The sequence below is a fragment of the Diaphorina citri genome, unplaced genomic scaffold, assembly GCF_000475195.1.
Source record: "Diaphorina citri unplaced genomic scaffold, Diaci psyllid genome assembly version 1.1 scaffold202, whole genome shotgun sequence".
Lineage (NCBI taxonomy): Eukaryota > Metazoa > Arthropoda > Insecta > Hemiptera > Psyllidae > Diaphorina > Diaphorina citri.
This window is the reverse complement of record NW_007377639.1, coordinates 252,540-263,281: the sequence shown is the minus strand read 5'-3', so window position 1 is coordinate 263,281 and position 10,742 is coordinate 252,540. Positions and strand designations below refer to the sequence as shown.

The 10,742-nt window shown below is 37.9% G+C and overlaps 1 long non-coding RNA gene across 1 annotated transcript; it reads right to left on the bottom strand.

Annotated features, from left to right (window-relative positions):
* Window positions 1–7,589: 7,589 nt before the first annotated feature.
* On the bottom strand, window positions 7,590–10,678 carry LOC113466046. Its single transcript, XR_003390580.1, has 2 exons — window positions 10,493–10,678; window positions 7,590–7,629 (listed from the first exon to the last, which is right to left on the bottom strand). It is a non-coding gene; the product is annotated as an uncharacterized LOC113466046 (long non-coding RNA).
* Window positions 10,679–10,742: the final 64 nt, after the last annotated feature.

Genomic DNA, 10,742 nt, shown 5'->3' with positions numbered 1-10,742 from the left:
AAAAGATATTTTTTTTTTTTTTTTTTTTTTTTAATTACACCCCCAGCACGTATTGGAGAGAAAATGACAAAAAAGAGAGGTGGCTCTAGTTAAAAAGTCAACCTAAATCTAAAAAAAATCTAAATCATAATTTATTTGTGGTGAAGCTGAGAGCTTCTTCACAATTTTTGTGGATATCACAGCATTACTAAGAGCCTCCGGTACTATTTCTGAGATATCTATAATTTATTTTTCTTTTTACTCTGGTAATGCCGCCACTGGTCGCTACTCTATTAAAGTAGCTACTCAATTGTCCTCACGAGGCTGAGTTCACCCCGAACTCCAAGCACAGAGCCGAAAAAAACCTCGGTCCCGCCGGGAATCGAACCCGGACCTCCTGCCTGCAAGCCTAGTGTGATACCCACTCGGCCACGGAGGTTGCTTTAAAAAGTCAATCTATTTTATTTAAGTTTTAGGATTGACATTAAACTTAAAGGCTTTGTTCAATGGTAGTAAATCGGATGCGCTGTGCTACAATGTATTGTAATTTATTAGTGGAGACGCCAAACAACTGAAGTAGCCCGTGGATCTTGATTCTACCATTTCCACAAATCAACAAGCAAGAGCCGCAATGGAGTGAATACAAGGGAGTGCAGCACACACTGTACCGCGCTCTCACTCCTCTATTTCTCCTTCTCTCTCATTCTTCATTCTCATTTTCGTCTCTTATTGATTTACTTTCAATAATTATTATTTTTTCTCTCTCCTTTTTTAAAGTAAAAAAAAAAGAAAACTTTTCTTGTATTCTTTTTTTCTCCCTCTCACACCCTTCTAGGTTTTTTCTCTTTTCTTAAACCCAAACGAGAATTTTTAATGAACTTTTGTATACATTAAGACAGAGGAAAAAAAGCATGTGACATCTGGGGAGTCGTAAAACTGCTGACAAGGTTGCTTAAGAAAAAAATCCCTGACTGAACGTATCGTTAGATTATGTTAATACAGGAGCACTCTGGCTTATGGCTTATGACATGTATTCATATTTGCTGCAAATCCCTAAGTAATGATCATAAAACTGAAGATGAAGAATAATTGCGTGCCGTTCCGAGCTCCGTGCTGAAAGCGGAGTATGGGCTTCATGAGCATGCATTCTGTTCGAACATCTTCATATACGTGCATTATAAAATACGTACATACGCTTCATCCGTCATTCTTGTAAGCTATTCAATTCAAAGGTCTACTTCACAAATTCTCAAAATTCCGCGATGCTTTCTCAAGTTATTTACGAGGTAATAATGGTTAACGAAATTCGGGCAAATATTTCAAGATTGATCGCGGAACAAAATGAAATATCGTCGAGTTAAACTTAAAAGTTAGTTCTTTGTTCAAGCTTTAGTCCTTTGAGCATGTTTAACAAACTTCCAAGTTATGGTATTCTCTTCATCACACACACAAAACTATTTCTTCCCAAACTAAATCTCATCCAGCAGAAAGCCTCATGGGAGACATTGCGAGCTTTGCATAGAAGTAGGAATCGTTCTTTTGGCCGAAGAAACATGTCCAACATAATTTTGTTTTATGTTTAATATAAATTGTGTGCTAGGGAACTTATTATGCGGTAATTAATGGCTGTTGAGGTCGGGGTTGGTTGTGAGTTTGTGTGGTGACGCAAGGAGAGGGTTGGTGTTTTTGGGTTTTGCTGGAAATGTGTTATAAAACTGTGTAGATACACATGTATATCATGAATACTGATTGACCCTTTTCAACGCTACAAGATTAATAACTTTTGGGTGTAAATCTGAATGTGACTACAAACTAGCTTGTGGTTCAGTGATCTGTAGATCTGTCAGAAATAGGACGGATCGATTCCAAAATCTAAAGAGCAAATATCCTTTAGGTGTTTAACATGGTCCTAAATTTCAAGGGGCCCTTGAAGGGCCCGCTCGGGTCCAGAATGTAATGAGTAAATTTTCCAACTTTACTCGTTCACTAATGCCAAAAGAGTTTAAAGTCTGTACTCGTATACTATTACGTACATTATGTCAAATTGAAATCCCAATATACGAGATGAGAGTTCGTTTTACATAATCTTGGAAATTTCATGTAGGTACCTGATAGCTATGATATCCAGATACCTATAATGATGTAATGAACCATCACTTCTCTCAGTAGTAGTGATATCAGATCCCACATAGATCAATTCAGTCAGTGACTCTCAAAATAACCAGGAAATCGCTGGTCATTGCAGTCTCCTCGAACTTTGCTCAAGAAATAGTGGAGACGCCAATTTACCGTTTCTTTGTTATTAACAATTCTTTAAAAAGTAACTCTGTATGGATTGCTGATTCCTTCTTTTTATTCCTCAAATCCTCACAGACTTCCCGCACCTATCAGAGGAACTCTTTTGCTTCCAGATTGTCTCCTGGGGTACCAGCCAATGGCTATCACAGACCGCAAGGGTCTTTGACTTCAGACATTATGGTCCTCCACACACTTGTGTCTTGTGCTGCTGCTCAGCTTAACTAAATACACAAAAAGCCCACTCTGAGGCTTAGGTGTAGAGGCAACTGCCCCAAAAGTTTATATGAATTTACGAATCCGCTTTTGTCGAGGTAATAAGAAAGTTTTGGAATTAGAGGCGCGCTTCTGAGAACCCCTTGCTACAAGCAGGTACCTATCTCCTCTGTATCAAATGTCCGCACCAGTACCGCAACCTAATCACCACACATACACATTTGACACGTAGACTCCAGGGGTCACGTGACCAGATAATCTAATATCAGATATCTGAGGCAAACTTTCTGATACCGAGTACTCTTTCATTACGGGTAATAATTTGCCGATCATTATCACAGGTGTATGGCCACCGAATGTTATGTGCGACACGCATAGGCGTCCTGCATTAGAGACTCTTGAGTGTATGGAAGATGATGATTAGGCGAGGTTAATGCCTATGGCATTTTCATTCAAATAATCAGGCTTTTGACATGTCACTGAAGTAGATAAGAGTCACTGATCATGTACAATCACCATTTATGGGGTTTTCAGGATTTCGTTGGTAAATTCAAAATTTGGATAGCCAAGGTGTAATCAGATTTGAAATGTATTGTATGTTCCATGTATCTATGTATTTGGGCCTCCTCTTATTAGGATGAAACAGGACATATTTAAGTATCATTTGAAGATTTTGAAATAGTATATTTAGGTAAATAGGTATCATTTGAAGATGTTGAAATAGCCTTGAGACATTACACTGATGTCAAACGCCGATTCGCCAGAAACGCCTGATATGCCTGAGTTTAGCGTCTGGACACGTGCTCAACTTACTGCTGGTATAGTCATATTCCTAGCAGCAGTAAGTTGTTAATTTGTTTCAAAGTTGCTGAGCACCGTGCTAAGTGGACGATGGTATGTGCTTCTCTACTTTACACACGTTATGGTCATTTTGAAAACAATAATATTCTTTGCATGATGTGCATGATCGTGCTGGTCATTTGGAAGGCAACAGAGACCAACATAGAGGTATGATGGAAGCATTGCTTGGTGTGGTTTTAGGAACAGGTGCACAATTGCAGATAAAAACTGCATTCTACTAGCATTGCACGATGTAGACAACACTATTTAGTGGTGACCCAAAAGGCCATGTTTGCCGACTCGGTAGTTTATGATGCTTATTGTTGTGGTGTGGGGTGTTGCAACTCAGTCCATTGCATCCAACGCGAAATCCATTGGGAATTTAAGAACACAGTGAGTTGTGATGTTTTGAACGTTATGGTGAAACACTTTTTCTCTAACCGATTCAATAGCGCCTTATTATATGTAGAGCAATTGTATGTTTCATATTCATTATTCGGAGTACCAAAACTGTCTTTATGCTCAAAATCAAAATTCCTCCCTGAATTGCACCCACCAATACAAGTTCAGTTCATCACTTTCTGTGCGATATAGGTGTTTTATTTGTATTTTCACGCCTCTAACTTTTTTACAATTTTGATTTCTATCTAACTGTCAATTAAGTTTTGAGCGTTTGATAAATTGATGTATTATTTCTTTATTGCTCCCGTGGGCCCCTCCTCTCCCTCCAATGTGTTATGACAGCATTTGTCATGAACAACACGCAATCCCAAGCCGTGTGGTCACGGGGCCTGATATAGAGGGGCAGAACTTAACCTCCTTACCATTTCTATGATCAAGATTTGTTTATCTAACAGCAATAACGAGGTTGTGTGGTGAAACGCCAATTTTTTCCTTCTTTTTGTAGCACAAAAGAATGTTACAGTAACGTATAATTTCTGTCCAAAATGAATATTATTAATTTAAAGATGTAAATGTTATGTTAAAAGGCCTCTACAAATAAAAAAAGGGCAATAATAGCTCCGGTAGCTCAGAGGATCAAGATTTGTTTATCTAACAGCAATAACGAGGTTGTGTGGTGAAACGCCAATTTTTTCCTTCTTTTTGTAGCACAAAAGAATGTTCCAGTAACTTATAATTTCTGTCCAAAATGAATATTATTAATTTAAAGATGTAAATGTTATGTTAAAAGGCCTCTACAAATAAAAAAGGGGCAATAATAGCTCCGGTAGCTCAGAAGTATAATGTGGAGATAGAACTTTGGAGGCTGAGGTTCTAGTTTCACTAGCGCATTGGCAGCGTTATGACAATTCAATGTTGTCATTGGGCCCTCTATAAGTTCAGATGGACATTTGTAAACATTTGTGTGAAACACATTAGCACCTTTACATACGAACTACTCCTGAAGGATCAATTTTCAGATCAAAAGATCAGATATAAAGTATTTGAAAGTTGTTATGGAATCCTTGGCGTGGCGTTTTGTTCCGCGCTAAGTTCGAGGCAATGTTTATACTTTATACGATGCTAGGATCACACAGTCATTATGATTCGACCAGATCGGTTCATTCGAACAACGTGAATCATAAAGTAGGAGTGAATTATGATAATCGTCAATCACGCTGACTGTGCTGTGTGTGAGAATACAGGGTGGGGTAATTGTAAGCTCGTAGAACTGTAATGTAGAGTAAGCTCGAATACCTGGAAAACCAAAGCATTCATGTAATGAGACATAATCTGACGAAGACCTACAGATCCGAGGCAATACCCGCTGGAGTGAGATAATAAAATTGGTGAAGAGTAAGCTCTGCAGAACTGTTACGGATAGCAACCAACAAAGTCAGGATAGCCATGATGATCGCCTACATCAGGAACGGATAGGCACGTGAAGAAGAAGAGTAAGCTCTTGTTCTCCCTTCTGCAGGTGCAGCAGTCAAAAGAAGAATAAGATAAGGTGAGGAAATGTGACAGAAATTAAGCTCTATTATTTGGAATCAAAAGACAAAATATACTTACTGGCGGGCTTTTATACGGTAGTATTCACGCATGCAAGTCTGCTTCAAACGCCTGTGCAATGTCAAACATTGTTTGACCTTCGTTGAACAAACTGTGACAGGTTTTTTTAGGATTACATTACTTAATGATCCCATCTTCTCCAATAGGATTTTTAAAAGCATCTTTTTGCAATGCTCGTCTTGTTCTGATTTGGAGGGATTTGAACCCGAGCACTCCTAATACCTATGGGTCTTGAGTCGAGCGCCTTGACACCTCGGCCACTCTTCCGGGTGAGAGGAGTGGGAGAAATAGCAGTATATTATCTTTTCAAGCGACAATGAGAACAAAAATCAACGAACGATTCAAACATTCAAAACATGCTTCACATTCACACATTCTAAAGAGTATCTCAGCATAGGAGCATCATAGTCAGTACACGTTCTTTGTTCTAAGGCGTCCTACATTCTCACTATTTAACACGCATCCAATTCCATACCAAAATAGATGTGGTTGGGTAAGTAATACCCTTTCATACATGTAGCGGTGTAAGGTGCCCTGCGTAGTGTTCTTACTGTATCTTATCCCGACGCAGTGGGATTTTTATCCCTTTTCAGGGATTTTTCAGGTCTGACTGGGATAAAAATGAATTTAGGGATTTTAAGGGATTTTTAACAATTTTAAGTGATAATAATTTTTATTCATCTAATAAAAATACATTAATTATTTAAAGTCAATATTTAAGGGTATTTGAGTGAAATTTCGAGTGTATGGCCGCCATACACGCCTTATATGGACGCTACGCCACTGTCTATTCTCGAAAAGGTTTCTGGGGACATGACTTTACTATTCCTTAGTACCTAGTATAAATTGCCTGAACTGTCGATTTTTTGGGCGGATCAGAAATATTGGATTGCTTGGCCGTTACCTTCAGGTGTCAAATGGCCATTTCGTAATAAGTACGTCTATGTATACTTATTACTCACCTACTTGAACTGTTGACCAATGTCCATTGTCCACAGATGTTACGTTTCTATACACCTATATGACGACTCCCCATATTGAGCAACCTTGGACCACGTATCTTAGACCAAAACAATATTTTTGTTCATCACCATATTTGACACCTCCTTCTTAAAAGTTACATATTCGAACATCCTTCAGATCCTGAGTTCAACCCTGACTAAGGTGTTGTGGTTGTTGGATTAATTCTAGAGGTACCGCTCCTGAGGCTCATGGTTTCATATCATGGATATTAACTTCCGTTGTGTAGGTGATATTAGACGTAATCGCTGGCCTTCCACTTTCATCGATTTTCTCCTTAATATCATCAAAGCATCACACTAGGCCTGGAGTTCACAAAATCCTTCCCGTATGTATGTAGGTCGCGCGATGTGATGAGTTTCCAGGATCTTGAAGTTCTCTGGATTAAAAGAGATGGAAATGCTACATATGAAGCTAACAAAATTTAATTGAGTTCTGCATGTGGGATTAAGTCTTTCTTTAGTTAATCACTTACTTTTATCAATAGGTATACATACATAGATGCTCGGATACCTTAATCATCCCTATGGAGATCCTCCGCAAACGGATGATAATATAAACTTGTAAGACGAGCACAGTTGGCACAGAAGATATCATAGCTCAGTAAACCTTGTACGGACGTACATGTTATAGTTGTTTTCCCCGTCAAAACAAGATGTCTAGGTACGTCTGAATGAGGTAGATATGTATATCAGATCTCCTGGCTCCCACGTTATGAATCCCAGTATCCCAGTCACAATTACATTGAATGACGAATTAAGTCGAGATTTTTCACAAGCATTTTCTATGCAGGTCAAATTTTTGCTCTTTATTATACCCAACCGGAAGGAAAATTCGAAGTTTATGGGGAGGAGGAGAAATGAAAATTTACAACAAGAACAAATCTCAAACTCGGGTATTGTATTCAGAACCTGTCAATCCCTCACCCTGTATAAGGAAAGTTGAGAAAACATGAACAAACAAGTAGGTAATATTTTACTGTTATGAGATACTCTGGGGAAACTTTTCCTCTGGAAGAACCGTCTTCCCTGACACACAGACGAGCACCTTGCTTGGAAAGAGGATTAGAAACTCCTTGCTCTGGCCGTATGATGTATTGCTGAGGTCAGCTTTTCATATATCTCTCATACTTGACAAGTTCTCTTGTTCTATTATAAACTTTCCCCGAACTAAACCTCGGGTGAATTGGGGTAACTGTGAACGGTATTTGTCTTTTACTTCAATTCTGGGAAGGGTTATCTTTTGGTTTGCAGAAGGAATACTTATCTGTGGAGAAACAAATATTATTTTTCAGAAATAATAATGCTCGTGCCTCAGTATATGTACTACAAAGTTTCACAATTCCTTGACTACTACCTAGTATGGAAAACTACAAATATCACTCCGGATAGGGCACAGTGAGAAGGGCATCTATCCTCTTTATTTCCTAGACAATTCACACAAGTATATCGTTCACATTTACCCCGAGTTACCTATACGTCACTTTATTACAAATAACAGAACGAAGTTAACTTGGAACAATACCATATTTTCTAATTCAACTTTCAACTGTTTCGCTGGAAATTTCCTTACAAATCCCCTAGACTTCATCCCCGGATCTTTGGGTCCACATGTGACTTTGTAAGATTGAAGCAGATTTCCAAAAGTTTTTGAATGGTCTTGAAACTTGCGATATGAATTTTCATATTAACTTCTCTTGAAATATGAACAAACAGAACAAAGCTTGACATATTTTAGATGACTCGTCTATTACAAATAAAACAATAGATTTTCATTGAGACACAAAATCTAAAGTTAAAACGCTAGGGGCATCCAATTCCGATATTCTAATTCATATTGCAAGAGTATTAGAAACAAATATCTACGTATAAGTCATACTCAAATGACATTAATGAGGACCACGAGTTTAACGTTAAAATGAGAATAGGCTTTTATGAAATCCTCACAGGAGGGAATCTTTTTGATGATTTGAGCACAATATATCATCCTTTGGTTATTTATTCACACAATCCTATAGATTTCGAAAATTTGCCAGCGGCAAACAACTTTCTATGAATAGGTACCCAAATTATTTTTCCTGAAACTGGACCATACAAGGTGAAAACTTTTGAAAGTTCGACCCTTATCAACTGCTGAGTAACTGAAAAACAAGAAAGTTATAAAACTTTTTAGATTTCAGAAATTTTCCCACTAGAAATTTTAAACAAATAAATATACCTATTCCAAGTGTACCATAACGATATGCTAAGCAAAATAAACTTTAGCATCAGTTTTAGTGTGTGGAGCACTCACAAGTTAAAGTACTTTCTACGAAAACCATCTTAATAATAGTCAAAGGAAACACACAAAACTGTACACTTTCTAAGCTAGGTATTTCAATAGAATGGCTGTACGAGTTATAACTATAACATTAAAGTTAATATCATCAGATGTCCCCTAATGTAATCCTTTCCTTATGATCACCCCCTCTCCCCTTCACCACGGTTTATTGCCAACATAATAATAATAATTAACAAAGCAAATAAGACACCAAACTACATTAAGATTTCCATTTTACATATCCTAGATTAATTTTTGACCCCCCTAATTTGAAAAATAAACATAATTATCCTTGAGCAGACAAATTGATTATACGTTGCTTTCACAACACAAAGGCTGGGGCAGGGGCGGGGGGCTTCATGTCAAGGCGACATTCAATAGAGCCTGCCTGCATGGTGCTGGGAAATTATAGCTGTATTGTTTACGAGTCTGTCGTGGTTTTTCTTGGGGAAACAAAAAACAAATTCTCCACCGCACTTTAAAAAATATAAAAAGACATGTGTTCCTTTAAAATCTTTTGAAAATTATTCCAAAACAGGGTAATGTCAAAACACACATTCTAGACATGTGGTTCTGGTGTGTTTGCTAAATTTGAATAGTTATTTATGTCTGTTTTAATTTACTCATCAAGATGATCCTGAGCAAGCTCTTTCGCCAATCACAGTTGATCACAAAAATTATTATTGACTGTTGCAGGAGAAATTTCCAAGGTAAACATATTATTATGCTTTGGAATTGGTAGTTTTGGAAAGCTTCTTGTGGGATTAAAAAAAGCTTCTCATTAAGTGGAGCTATTTCTGCCATTTCTGGACGTCAGACATTCCACTTGTTCTATTTGGAGTTGTCTATATCACTTAGTCAAATATATACATAGGTATACCGATTTCCTGATATAAAGATAGCAGGATACCTAACAATTATATTACATGAATTGTTTACATTCAGGTCTTGGAATAATAGTCCACATTGTCATCTAATCATTTGGGTAGCAAAAAGTTTCCAAGGTGTACTTGTACAGTTAAAGGCATGCCCAATTTTCAAAACACAGCTATCAGAGATTGGTGAAAGTGATGTTTTCGGGGTACATCAAAGATGTACAGAAAGGGGCAATAGATGAAGCAAGAACCTCGTAAATTAGTAGACACAAGCATCACAGTTACATCTCACCTAGTGACTAATGGGCTTTCCAAGGTGTACTTGTACAGTTAAAGGCATGCCCAATTTTCAAAACACAGCTATCAGAGATTGGTGAAAGTGATGTTTTCGGGGTAGATCAAAGATGTACAGAAAGGATGAAGCAAGAACCTCGTAAATTAGTAGACACAAGCATCACAGTCACATCTCACCTAGTGACTAATGGGTTCCTTCCACTATACGTACTATTATGTACCCATATGTAAGTTATACACCACTTGAACCCTGTATTCGGAATGGGTAGCGTGGCTTTTAAAGTCGTACATACGTATTATGCTATTGATTAACAAGCATTTAAAATCTTGCATGTACTCGCTTAATTTGTTTGCGATGGCCTGGTACGTGGATATCCTTTCTTACTCCCGTGTGAAGCTCACGCTATTGTTGCCTAATGTATGCCTGGCCTGAGAAACACGGGGATGTTAATATTCATGTAATTCGGAGGAAAAAAGAGTTGACTCCTACCACTCAAAAAGAAAAGTTACAAACAACTCAACATATACAACATACATACCTAGTTTTGTTGTAATGAAAACGTGCCTACTAATTTCTCACACCGACAGTGAGTTAATCTTCTAATGTTTGTGTCTGTGAAGTGGTGATTAAAAGACCTTACCTTATTCATATCCAGGGCATTCCAGCGTTCGCTGGTTTCAGTCCATGAGGATGTGGCATGTCGATAGTTCCATCAAAGACTGATGGGACAAAGGTATCTTTATCTTCCAGTCAGTAAGCATGGAGGACCCGATAGATTCAAATTACAGTCCACCACCCATGAAAAGCTCTGGTTCATAAAGCCTCTTCTCTGCTGTCGATAGTTCCATCAAAGACTGATGGGACAAAGGTATCTTTATCTTCCAGTCAGT